The sequence below is a fragment of the Meles meles genome, chromosome 2 (assembly GCF_922984935.1).
Source record: "Meles meles chromosome 2, mMelMel3.1 paternal haplotype, whole genome shotgun sequence".
Classification (NCBI taxonomy): Eukaryota; Metazoa; Chordata; class Mammalia; order Carnivora; family Mustelidae; genus Meles; species Meles meles.
This window is the reverse complement of record NC_060067.1, coordinates 123797438-123810955: the sequence shown is the minus strand read 5'-3', so window position 1 is coordinate 123810955 and position 13518 is coordinate 123797438.

The following is a 13518-nucleotide window of genomic DNA, read 5'->3' as shown; positions in this document are numbered from 1 at the left end:
GAACTACCCTATTATGATCTAGTAATTCTACTACTTGAGTAGTTACCCAAAGAAAATGAAAACACTAATTTGAAAAGATATATGTTCCTGTGTTTATTCAGCATTATTTACATGGCCAAGATAGAAACATTCCAAGTGTTCATCAATAGATGAATGGATAAAGAAACACACACACACACACACACACAGAGCACACAAACATGCATTACATACTGGAATATTATTCAGCCATAAAAAAGAATGCGATCTTGTCATTTGAGACAATATGGATGGACCTAGAGAAATTACGCTGACTGAAATAAGTCAGACAGAGAAAGACAAATGCCATATGATTTTACTTATATGTGAAACTAAAAACAAAACAAATGAACAAGCAAACAAAAAAACAGCTCTTAAGTACAGAAAAACTGGTTGTTGCCAGAGGGGAGGTAGGTGGGGGGAGGATGGGCCAGGTAGACAGAGGATTAAGAGGCACAGACTTCTAGTTGCAAAATAAATAAGGTACAGTGATGAAAAGTTTAGCATGAGGAGTATAGTCAATAACACTGTAATAACATCGTATGGTGACAGATGATGACTATACTTATTACGGTGAGCACCGAGTAATGTATAGAATTGTCAAATCAATATGTTATATACCTGAAGCTAATATAACATTGTATGTCAGTTACACTTCAATAATTTAAAGAGAGAGAAGTGTTAGAGGTACTCATCCAGCTAACAATTACTTAAACCAACTAAATTTTAGCCATTTTCATATCAAGTGATGCTACATAGTAATTATTGCTGTTTGCAAGAGAAATAATCTCAAATATATTTTCTCTCAATATAGGGTTTGTAAAAGGAGGTACACGCACTCTGAGCTGAATGCATATCATCATGTTCTCTTCATAAATTCTACTTTTGTTCTAAGATTCTTTGAATATTTTGTTTCTTGCAGCTCAATGATCTCAAAAAATATATATATTTTTATCTAGAAAAGAAAACAATTAGGTTATGTGTACAGTATGATTCCTCTTTTCAAAAAAACAAGTGATCGAAAACAGTTTGTATTACCGACAACAATTAATGAAAGATAGTAGGAAGAAAGGTAGGCAGGGACAAGGAGCCCCGTCCTAAGAGGAAACTGCCCTTACAAGGATTTTACACCCTGGAAGGAGCCCTCCACCCTTTCCCTCGGGAACAACTACCTGATAGGTGGATGAGCACATGGATGGCCAAAAACCTGACTGGGTGACTGGCAGATGAGGGCTAATCAGATTAAAATGGTCACCAACAATCTCCTAAAAACCCCTAGACTTAGAAACTCTGGTGGCAATCTTCTCGGGTCCCCTCCCTCTTTGGGAGCTTTGTACTATAGCTCAATAAACTTCGCTTTGTTGCCCACCACTCTTTGTCTGGTCTGCCTCTTCATTCCTGGAAGTGGCGTGACCAAGAACTGTGGGCACCGAAGGAAAAGAAACCTTGAAACATGATGAATATCTCTGGATGGTAGTATTACAGTTGATTTTTATTTTCTTCTATTAACCTGGGTTTTCTGAACGTTGTATAATGATCAGGTTTTCTTTTTCTTTTAAAAAAATGAATAGCACTTTTTTAGAATTTGACAGAAAATTCTAAAAATCAGTATTGGGTAAACTTGCTATCCTTTGGCACATAAGTCTGTCCCTGTTTCTGGGTATCACTCCCATGACAAGCTCAGGCAGAACTTACCAGTACAGAGCAATTGGAAAATCACCATATGGGACATTACGGGCTTTGCATTTTATGGATTCATTGAAAACATTAATATATTGAATATTTATAAATTTTAATCTAATTTGTTTTTATATCCTCAAGGTGAGATTAAGGAATAAAGAGAATTCCAAGGAAGTGTGATATGTATTTTTTAAGGTTTATTTTTTAGATTTATTTGTTTTATTTTATTTACTTATTTTTTAGAGATTGCATTTATTTATTTCAGAGAGTGAGAGACAGCACAAGCGGGGGAGCGGCAGGCAGAGGGAGAAGTAGGGACCCTATGTGGAGGTCAATCTCAAGACCCCGCGATCATGAACTGAGACCACCCAGGCACCTTTAGAGAGAGTATGAGAGCACATGCATGCAAGCTCACGTGAGTGTGGGGAGGGGGAGAGTGGGAGGGACAGGGAGAGGAAGACTTTAGCTGAGGTACAGTACCCCACCAGGGCTGGAGGTGGGTATCATTAACCTATGACCTAGGAAATCATGACATGAGCTGAAATCAAGATCGGTTGCTTAACCTTGACTGAGCCAGAGCCACCCAGGCAACGTGAGAGGTGTATACTGAAATTAGATATTGGGTCGCCTGAGTGGCTCAGACCGTTAAGTGTCTGACTCTCAATTTCGGCTCAGGTTATGAACTGAGTTTTGAGATCAAGCCCCATGGGCTCTGTGCTGGGCCTGGAGCCTGCTTGAAATTCTTTCTTTCACCCTCTGCCGCTCTCCCTTTGCCCTCGCCCCTGCACGTTTGCACGTTTTCTCTCTCTCTTAAAAAAAAAAGTTAGAAATCAATGTATTATTTGTACCTGGGTTTGTTAAAAGTACAGAGGGGAATATTCTCAAAGAATAAGACATAGTGAGAATGCTTCAAACCTGAAGAGCATATGCACAAAACGCAGACATTGTTTTTGCACAATCTGCATGAATTCTCTAATAAAGATAATAATTTGAGCCTCTCAACTGAGGTGGCATGCTGTGTTTTGGCAAAGAAACAACAACACAAAAACCACAATTAGGATACGTAAGGATTAAGTTATAGAAAAATCACTTTAAAAATAGCCATAACACTTTGCAACTTCAGTAGCAATTCTGCCTCTGATGCCACATAAATCATGTCTTAGACTTTCAGCCTCCACAATAAATTCTTTATCAGCACCACAAATTTAGAATATATAAAAATATCAGCACCATTATCCCATGTGAGCAGCATAACACAGGCCTCACAACTCATAAGAGCAGATTGAAAGAATCACCAGAACAAATTAATGATATTGTTTACTAGATTTTATGAGGGTATAAAATATATTTTACTAGGGAATAATGATTTGTTTGCAGACTTTCAATTATAGATAGTCTCAATTCATCTAAAATCATCTTTCTTTACTATTTCCTTTTGTCAATTTCATCTTCCTTATTTCTCTCAGTTAGGTTTAACATAATCAGCATTATCTCTGATTTGTTCCTATTATTATTAACTGTCTACAGTATGCAGGGCACTGCATAGGGAATGGAAGGGATATACAGATAATACATCACTTCTGCCCTCAAGGGGTTTGTAATGTAGATATAAAAAAATTACAAAAATGTAACTTTTTTAGAAATACTTTAGAAATACTTTCAGAAATAATGGAACTGGGTGGGGTGCCTGGGTGGCTCAGCCCAGCTCAGGTCATGATCCCAGGGTCCTGGGATCAAGCCCTGCATTGCTCCCGGTCTTGTGCTCTCACACTCTGTGAAATAAATAAATAAAACCTTTAAAAAAGAAGAAAGAATGGCACTAAAACATTTAGAAATAATCGTTTTATAGTCCATTAGATTCGTAATTTTAATGTAAATACCGATAATTTATTCTTGTCATAATATAAAGTCATATTCTTTTTTTTTGAATCTCTAGGGAAAAGCCCCAGATTATTTTAAGACAGAGTGTGTGACGTTTAAAAAAAGGTTAAAAGCTTGTTAGCTTTTTGAATTAAATCAAACCTATATGTCAAGCAAGCTTTGGCAAACACTTTTTTGTCTGATTAGTTATTTTAATCGAGCATCTACAACGATCATTGCACTTCAGTACTCAGAATCAGCAGCTAGTCTCTCCCGTCACGTAACAGGAGAAGGATGAAGATTATTCCTCGGTACCTTGCGCACAAGGCAAACTTTATAAACCTATTCATGCCAAAGGGCGAGGCTCAGGATAACCTGACAGCAGGCAGGCAGGAAGTCAGGCTGCCGTCTTGTAGAATGCCGTCTCTCTGTGCTCTGTGGAGATGGGGAGGTAACCCAGAGGACCCACCAGCCCTTGACCCCGAGCCAGACCCGGGCAATCAGTGAGAGGCTCCTCCCCGCCTCCCGTATTTGGAATGTACATTTCTCCGTTGTTGCAGCACTAGGAGCCACCTCGAGGACATAGGAATGAGATGAAAATGTATTACTGAGAACGTCTGGGGGATACACATGACTGGAGCCGAGGAAGGCTTTTGTAAATCTTTTTTTTTTTTTTTAATTTTATTTATTTATTTGACAGAGATCACAAGTAGGCAGAGAGGCAGGCAGAGAGAGAAGGGGAAGCAGGCTCCCTGCTGAGCAGAGAGCCTGATGCTGGACTCGATCCCAGGACTCTGAGATCATGACCTGAGCCGAAGGCAGTGGCCTAAACCACTGAGCCACCTAGGCGCCCCTGGCTTTTGTAAATCTTTAGGTTTCTGGTGCGCTGATGCGCGGAGCGCCTGGTGCCGGCCCCCATGGCAAGCCCTGTGTATAAATAAGTTCCCTTGCTTATGAGACCTGCCACCCACCAACCTGGCGCCGCCTGCCTCCTTCTTGGATCTGTTCTTGCCCTCGACACCCCACTGCCAGTTTAGGATTTTCACCTGAGGGACTGCTGAGGTTTGGAACCGACAGGTGGTAAGACAATTTTGGATTGTTTTATTTATTTTTTTAAATTAAAGTGTTCAGATAAATATCCTAAAGCAGTATAAAATTGGAAAACGGGAGTTCTGACTTTAATCAATTAATTTGGTCCCATGTTCTACAGAAAAGCGATGAAGCCTTTTAAGACCCGTTCTCATGTTCATTCCCATGGCTTTCCTACCTCAGTCCCTTCATCAAGCTCTCCTTCCTAGTGTCCTGATCCCTTCTTGGGGAGACTCCAGCTCTCTCCATGTGACAGAAGAATCTTGAGGGTGTCCTGGCCCCCAGGGCCGTTTACACCTGCCAATAGTTTCTCTGTGGCAGGTTTTGGCTGGGAGGGCTGCACCCTCCCGTGAGCCTCCGGGTCGGAGGGGATAGGAAGAGGCGGGTCTCCCTGTTGGCACTGAGAGCTGGTGGGTGCTTTGACTTGGCTTCGGGCTCTGCACCAGGAAAAGTGGGGCTGTTTATTTCCTCAGTTGTGCCCAAGTATACCTGTCTTAATTTTCTTCTGAAAACCAGTCTATTCTCAACATGCAGAATTTCAGTTCCTCCTATTACTGTGATTCCAAAACTAAGCTTTGGGAAATAATAGTCTTAAGGTTGCAAAACCTGGTGGCCCTTCGACCCAGCTGGCTTTAATACCGCCGCAGCCTATGTAAACAAAGACGACTCTGGATACCGGAGTCAATGCCTATTTGTGTCTCACCGTGGAGAAAGCAAAACCCAAGAACGACTAAACAGCCAGCAAGACTTTCCCAACCAGAACCTGCTTAAGCTGTACCCAATCAAATAATCTCCTTTCTGGGCACCTGGGTGGCTCAGTGGGTTAAAGCCTCTGCTTTCAGCTCGGGTCATGATCCCAGAGTCCTGGGATCGAGCCCCGCATCAGGCTCTCTGCTCAGCAGGAAGCCTGCTTCCCTTCCTCTCTCTCTGCCTGCTTCTCTGCCTACTTGTGATCTCTGTCTGTCAAATAAATAAATAAAATTTAAAAAAAAATAATCTCCTTCCTTTGCTTCCGCCTCTGCTCTGTAAAGGCTTCTCCCTCTTCTTCAGGTGGTGGGGTGCTACAAACCACTTTCAGCTGGGTGCTGAATGCTCAGTTTGAATGCTCAAACACACTCTTCAAAACTGTAATGTACTTCAGTTTATCTTTTAGCATTTAGTGTGTTGTTATTATTAATAGTGTACCATTAGTATTGTGCTAAGGGAACAAGCCTCTGGAAGGTAGGCGTATTATTTCTGTAGGCATTTTGTAATGCTGGATTGGGTCCTGGAGCCAAGGTTTTAAGCCTGCGTATACAATTCCTCCTGATAGTAAGTGATGAATTTCAGTTCATCTTGCCCCCAAAATATTAACCTCATGCAGCATATGTAATCTATTCCCAGAACAGAATCCTGAGGGTCAGATCTGTCTTTTCTTGCCAAGTCTACTTTGCCATCCCATCTAGTTAATCCTACTTCATAGTTATCTCTTGACTCCGTTTTCTTTTTTCCAACCCTTCTTACACTATTGCACCTAGGGATAAATTCTAAACTTTGTAGCCCTGAATACAAAGCTTTTTTTTTTTTTAAAGATTTATTTATTTATTTGACAGAGAGAGAGAGAGAGATCACAAGTAGGCAGAGAGGCAGGCAGAGAGAGAGAGGAGGAAGCAGGATCCCTGCGGAGCAGAGAGCCCGATGCAGGGCTCGATCCCAGGACCCTGAGATCATGACCTGAGCCGAAGGCAGCGGCTTAATCCACTGAGCCACCCAGGCGCCCCAATACAAAGCATTTTATGGCCTAACCCTCCCCTACCTACTTCGTGGCCTCATTTGTAGCTACTCCTCATTTGTGGTCATGAAAATGCAGCACTCAGGTCTCCTAGTGCAGGAAGCGTAATTGACTGATGACCCTTGTGTTACAGTATTAAACCCTGTTAAGCAACTGGGGCATTACCCCGTAGCATCCGGTATTTCTGCTCTGTTCTCAGGGCAACTAGCTGTTAATATTTTAATTTGGTTCCTGGAGAGCCTCTTCTATGCTTATATGCTTTGGTTCCTCCTGTGTCTTCAGCTTTACCTCAGAGTAACCTAATAAAATAAAAGTTCCATCATTCATCCTACAAATATTTACTATTAAATGTCTACTGTTTGCCGGGCACTCAGGACACATTTCTAAACAAGATAGAAAAAAAAAAAGCCAAACTCCTGTTTTTGTGGAGCTTAAGTTATAACTGGGGGAGACAGACAGTAAGTGATAAACATAATATATAAATTAAAATAACATATGGAGGAAGATGATACATATTGTGGAGTAAAATTGTATAGGGTAAGACACACCTCAAGTGTGTATGGGGATGAAGGGTGAGTTGCAATTTTTAATAGTTATATCAGCCTTCTGCTCAACCTCCCAGTTACTCAACAGAGTTCGACATTGGATTACAAGAGCCCACACAGTCTGGTCTCTACAATCTCTCTGACCTCATCTCCATATACTATCTTCCCCTCTCCCTCTATCTGATTACCCTGGCCTCCTTGCTGTTTCTAGAATAGTACAAGCATGCATCTAATTCTGATTGGACTGAGCGTCTCCTAGATATCCACACACTGGATTCTTTATCATGTTAAGTGTTCTCAAATGTTACTTTCTCAGGGAAGCTGTTTACAGCCACTTTATTTTAAACTGCCTTTTTTTTTTTTTTTAAATCCCCATAGCCTTTCTCTCATCTCTGATCTGATTTCTTCTCAGTTGCTTGTGTATATAATATACCATGTAATGGACTTATTTACTGTCTGTCTCTCCCTTACTGGAATGTAAGCTCCATAAGGGCAGTGTTCTACTGTCCCTCGAACTTAGTAAGTATTTAACAAATATTGGTTGAAAGAGAGTAAATGGAGAACCTGAATGATGGTGGCAAATGAGGCATGTTCTTGTGCAACTTGAGACCTACAGGGTAAAACTATCTTAGATCATCTCCTTATATTTGTATATATTTGATCACTTTCTGTAGCCTGAAGAAATTTCTGTTACCATGTAACAGCTGTAAGTCGCCTGAATAGCTTTAATGATTGTGATGTCTTTATACTTTAGTCTGCTGCATCCCAGGGGCCAGCTTGTTGCGATTTGCTAAGAGATAACAGAATATATATTTAAAAATCTAGGAAGATAATTTTTCTTGACCTCATAAACCATAGTCATGAGATTGTACCTGTTGCTAAGTTCTCTCCAAGTTAAGATTACTAGTGTTGGTATTATATTTATACCTGCACATATTGATTTTATCAATTTTTCCATTAACTATGACATTTTGATTTTGGAATTCACCAGAGCAGAGAAAGAGAGAAATTCACATACTGTAGAATCTCAGTTGTAGTTGCTACTTCCTCCCCCAAAGTTGGGTTACTGCTACCATTGAAGTTATGTTTATTATTTATATTTGTACCTGCACATGTTGCTTTTACCATTTTTCTACGAACTATGAAGTTTGGTTTCGAAATGTATCACAGCACAAGGATGGGCGTGCATATACTACAGCGTCTTATTTGCAATCATCTGAGCAGCTGCTACCAGCCGTGACTTCCAAGTGTCAGAAACAGGTGCTCTGTGCTGATGTTTATTCCTCTTATCTCTTATAGGGAAGATTAGGTTATTATGTAGAATATGCAGGTCATCCTTTTGGGCAGGGAATAGAATGAATTGCTTTTTCGTGAACATAATAAAAGCTTATGCAAGACCGAGGCTGGCCCGATTTGCTGCTATACTTATAAAGTTTCAGAGTATATTAAAATTCTACCATTCCTGTCGGACTGTATTTTAAGTATCATTATATAAGATGTACAGCTCACATTTTGCTTATTTCCTTGACTTGTACCTTAGTTGGTCTACCTCATAAATTAGGAATTTTGAAGATATTGTTTGGGAACTCTATCTGATCCTCATTGTTTCTCCTTTGTTTGATGGCTTCCTAATGGTTTTGTTTCTTAAGCTATAGATTACTGGAATTTTCTGAGTGGATACTATTAATTCAAGTTTCTAAGTTCTTTGGGAGCTGGTTATTAATGTCAAATACATCATTTTGGTGTTCAAGCCTTTTTATAATAACACATCGTTGCTATGCTTAGTATATTCTCTATATTGCTTTCATCAAAAAAACATCTCTTTTAAATAGTTTACTTGACTTTATACCTGTTTGAATTTTCATTATTGTTGGATCCAGGTGGGCCAATTTTTAAAGGTAAATATATATCTTTTTTTTAAAAGATTTTATTTATTTATTTGACAGAGATCACAAGTAGGCAGAGAGGCAAGCAGAGAGAATGGGGGAGGCAGACTCCCTGCTGAGCAGAGAGCCCAATGCGGGGCTTGTTCCCAGGACCCTGGAATCATAACCTGAGCCAAAGGCAGAGGCTTTAACCCACTGAGACACCCAGGCGCCCCAAAGGTAAATATATATCTTAACCATTGAAACTAATATTAACAGATCTGGGCACAACAGCAGACAACAAAAGGTGAATATCTGAATTCAGTTGAGTTGAGGCATTAGTTAATTATTTCAAGTTAAACCTAGACATCAGTATTGGTAAGGGTCAGTGTCCCTATGGCTCTTTTTGTGACCCTTTTGGTATTGTAACTTAAAAACACCCTGAAGGACAGGAAACTTATTAGCTGTATTGTATTGCTAGAGGTTTAGGCATTTGAGGGAAAGAGCTTTCTGATGGAAAGCTTGATATTTGTGATATGTGGCATTCATCATTCATACATTCACCAAATATTTTATAAGAAAATGACATGCTAGGTAATGAACTCGTAACTAGTAATACAAGAAATAGTCTTGGCTGTTATGGAGGTGAAGACAACAAAGGAACATACAAATATATGATAATGCTGGCAGCATTAAGTCCTGTAAAAACCCTGGGAAGCATAGTACAGAGAGTGATTGGGATGACTTTGATGGAATGCCAGTGGACGTTTCTTGAGAAAAGGGCATTAAAGCTCAGATTAAAAAAATAAGGAAAACAAGGGGTGCAAAAATTCAGGAAAGTAATGGTATGGCTGGATTAAGGGAGTGGTACAAAATCAGGTTGCAGAGAGAGATAAAAGCAAGAGCCAGACGGTGGGTGGCCTTTTGGGCGGTAGTGAGGAACTTGTTTTTTATTCTAATTGCGATTGAAAGCCACTGAGGAGTTTTAAACAGGAGAGAGAGAAAGAGAGATAATCTAGTGAATTCAAAAAAGATCACTCTGGTTTCCACGGGAAAAATGGAGAGAAGAGTGGTGTAAATGCTTTGGGAACTCTTTTTCTGCATCATGAGGGGGATAGCTGGAAGTATCATAGGGAAAATAAGGCTTTCCATGCCTTTTTCTGTACTTGAAAACCTGGAAATGGTTGGTAGCTAGGATTTGTTTCACCCAAATTAGGTTTATGCCAAACATGCACCTGTCATATTTGATGAACACTTACGTGATTTTTTTTGATGCCTTCACCCATTTTTCTACTCTCTTGTCTGCCCTCTCCTTTTGAGGTTTCTTATTTCCCTGAATCTCAGCTACATGAGGAAACATTATGCTTGTTTGAGGATTTCTCTCTCTTTAAAACTTCAAAGTTCTGTTATGCAGATTAAATCCTCTAAGTGAGAATAGGTAGAGATGAAAGCGAGAAATAAAATGTAATGTATAAAGTCAAGTAATAAACCATGTTAAAGAAAAACCCAAGCTTAGGTGTAAAGACAGATTTTATTCAGGAACCGTTGTGATAGGGGAAAAGGGATCTTGGTGTGGAACTGTGCTCAATTCTGAATGCAATAAGGACAAGTGGGAGATTTGCCACCAAGAAGCAAGGTGGGAGTCAGTGTATAGAAAATTACTAAGAGGTGGGGCACCTGGGTGACTCAGTTGGTTAAGCATCTGCCTCTTCATTTTGCCTCAAGTTGTGATATCAGGGTCCTGAGATCGAGCCCCGCGTGGAGCTCTGTGCTCAGGATTCTTTTTCACACTGTGCCCCCGCCCCCTCAAATAAATAAAGAAATCTTTTTAAAAAATTACTCAGAAGAAACATCAAGTGTAAGGGAGGTTGTTGCTAAACTGACTTGCCAGGATTATTGACGAGCTGGGCAATTCAGTCCCAACAAGTGTGGACACTGAAGCCCGAGGTTGAAGCCTAACTGAGAAGAGGGCTCAGGAGAGCATAACTGAAGTTTGGTCAAGGAGAGGTCTTGGTCAACAAGGAAGAAATAATCTCCTGTGTATTGCCACCTCTTTACTGTTAACATGCACAAGGAGGATTAATCTTGTGTAGACTGCAGGGTCCAGGGAAAATCACACTATGATTTTTATTTAGAGGCAGCAGTGTTGAGCAGATATTAAGGGAAGTCTTAAGGGGAAAATAAAATGTTAAAGCAAAACCACATATGTTTTTTTGAAGAAGGCATAAAAGGGAAAAGCAATAAACCAGTTCTATCTTCTATACTTTAATGACCTGGGAAGCAGTGGTAAGTATTTTCAGAGCCGCTAAGGGCTCCACTTTATTCCAGAAAAATGAATTCAGTGCTTGCTGCATTCATGACCTATACACTACTGTACCTACATCCCTCACTTTATACGCATAGGATGTATGAGAAAGATGAATCAACCAGCCACATTTTATATTATTTGACTCTGCCCCTTCGGCTCTTGGTATAGGATCAGGAGCTCTTGATCTTATGGCAGCCAATACACAGGTCTGTCTGTAACCTCTGACATGCATGACTTACCATGAAATGCTCATTTGGGCCAATCGCATTCTCACTGCCATTTACATGATTTGAGAAAAGAAAGAATCAGGCCTTTAATATTGGGTTTGAAGCTGAGGATGCATAGGAAGAAACCCTTGAGACAAATCTGTAGCCATGTATGAGAGATTCGATTTAAGTCAGTGAAAGGCCAGGACAATCTGTGTTCTAAGCAGAAGCTATGGGGTGGGGGGACAGAGAGTTCTGGAATACAAATTCTTTGACATTTTTTCCTATGCAAAGGTGAGGTCTTTATCTCCTCCTTTTAATCCTGGTGGATTTTTTTTTTCCTTGATCAGTGAAACACAGCGGAAGTAACCCTGTGCTATTTTGCAATCTCAAGAGATTGCTGGCATCCAATTTCTGTCTCTTTAAATACTTACTCTAGGAAACAAGCCAGCATGTTATGCCACTAAGAAGTCTCATGGAGAGGCCCATGTAGAGAGCTAGGGCCCCTCTCTTTTTTCAGTAATCTGAAATGGGCTCCCAGCCAAAAGCAGCACCAATAACCCAGTCATGTAGGTAACCCATTATAGAAATGATCCTCTTGGCACAGTTGAGTGGTCCCAGATGACACCACATGAACAGGCTAGAGTCATCTATATCCAGCCCTGCCCAAATTGCAGGTTCATGAGCAAAATAAATGACTGATGATGTAGGAGAGTTATTGGAGTTTGGAGTCAACAGCCAAGAAAGAATTCTTGAGACGTCTTAGGTGCAAAATGTCGTTTTATTAAAGCACAGGGACAGGACCTTGGGCAGAAAGAGCTTCAGTGGGGTCATGAGGAGAGGCCCATTACATACTTTCAAGTTAGGAGGGGGCTAGGGGTAGCACAAGACTTCAAAGTTTTTTGAAAACAAGGACCTTGAGGGGCCACCTATTGTTAGGAAAAGGTCATTTATTACTGTTTAGTAAAAACAAAGTCATGAGGCCCTTCAGATGTATATTGGTGGGTCCATATGCTTGGGGGATGATTGACAGCATGTATCTTGGGAGTAGAGGTAAAGGAAGTTTCCAAAGGAATTTTTACATGTTAAAGTAGACTTACAGGATCCTGGGGTGTCTGGCTAAGATTGCCTTTTGCCCTTAGCAAAGTATTAACATCAAGGCAGCTTAGTTCTTAGAGGAATGTCAGTCTGCCTACTTCAAGGACTTTTCAGTGGGTTGTAAGTAGTAAGGGAATTTACTTTTTCTTTTGCCTTTGTTTCCTACATCAACTGATACTGGTGTTTTTATCTTTATCTATAGTGAAATACGCATAATGTCAAATTTATTAACCATTTTTAAGTACACAGTTCAGTGTCGTTCAATATATTCACATTAAGTGCAGCCATCATGACTGTCCATCTCCAGAACTCTTTTCATCTTGCAACATTGAAACCTTATACCCATTGAACAACACTTTCTTCTCCCCACCCCCTCTTCCCTGGCAGTCAGACATTCTTTATGTCTCTATGACTTCGATTGCTCAAAGTACCTCTTGTAAGTGAAATAATGCAAGCTTTATTTATTTTCTTTTTGATGAGTGCCTTATTTTACTTGGCATAATGTTGTCATCTTTAGCATAACGTTCATCCATGTTGTAGTATTAGAATTTCCTTTTTAAGGCTGAATAATATTTCATCATATGTATATAACACAGGGTGTTATAGTCCACCTTCACCTATCAATAGATACTTGGTTGCTTCCACCTTTTGGTTATTATGAATAATGTTGCTATGAATATGGATATAGAAATACCCGTTTGAAGCCCTGTTTTCAATTCTTTTGGATATATACCTAGAAACGGAATTACTGTCAATTGTTTCTGAAAAGTGAAGATAATTTAAGAAGTCCTGTTCTACTTGTTATGAGTTTACCAAACTGCTCAAAGCAAGCAGTCCCTTTAATAGACAATACATAGCAAACGGGGGTGGGGGTGGGTTAACTGAGTGGTGGGCATTAAGGAAGGCACGTGATGTAGTGAGCCCTGGGTGTTTATGTAAGACTGATGAATCCCTGAACTCTATCTCAAAACTAATATACTATATGCTACTGAAATGAATTTAAATTAAAAAAAATTCATTGCAAACAAATCACTAGATATACACATAAAAATTTTCTAGATAGTATTCTTACTGGATA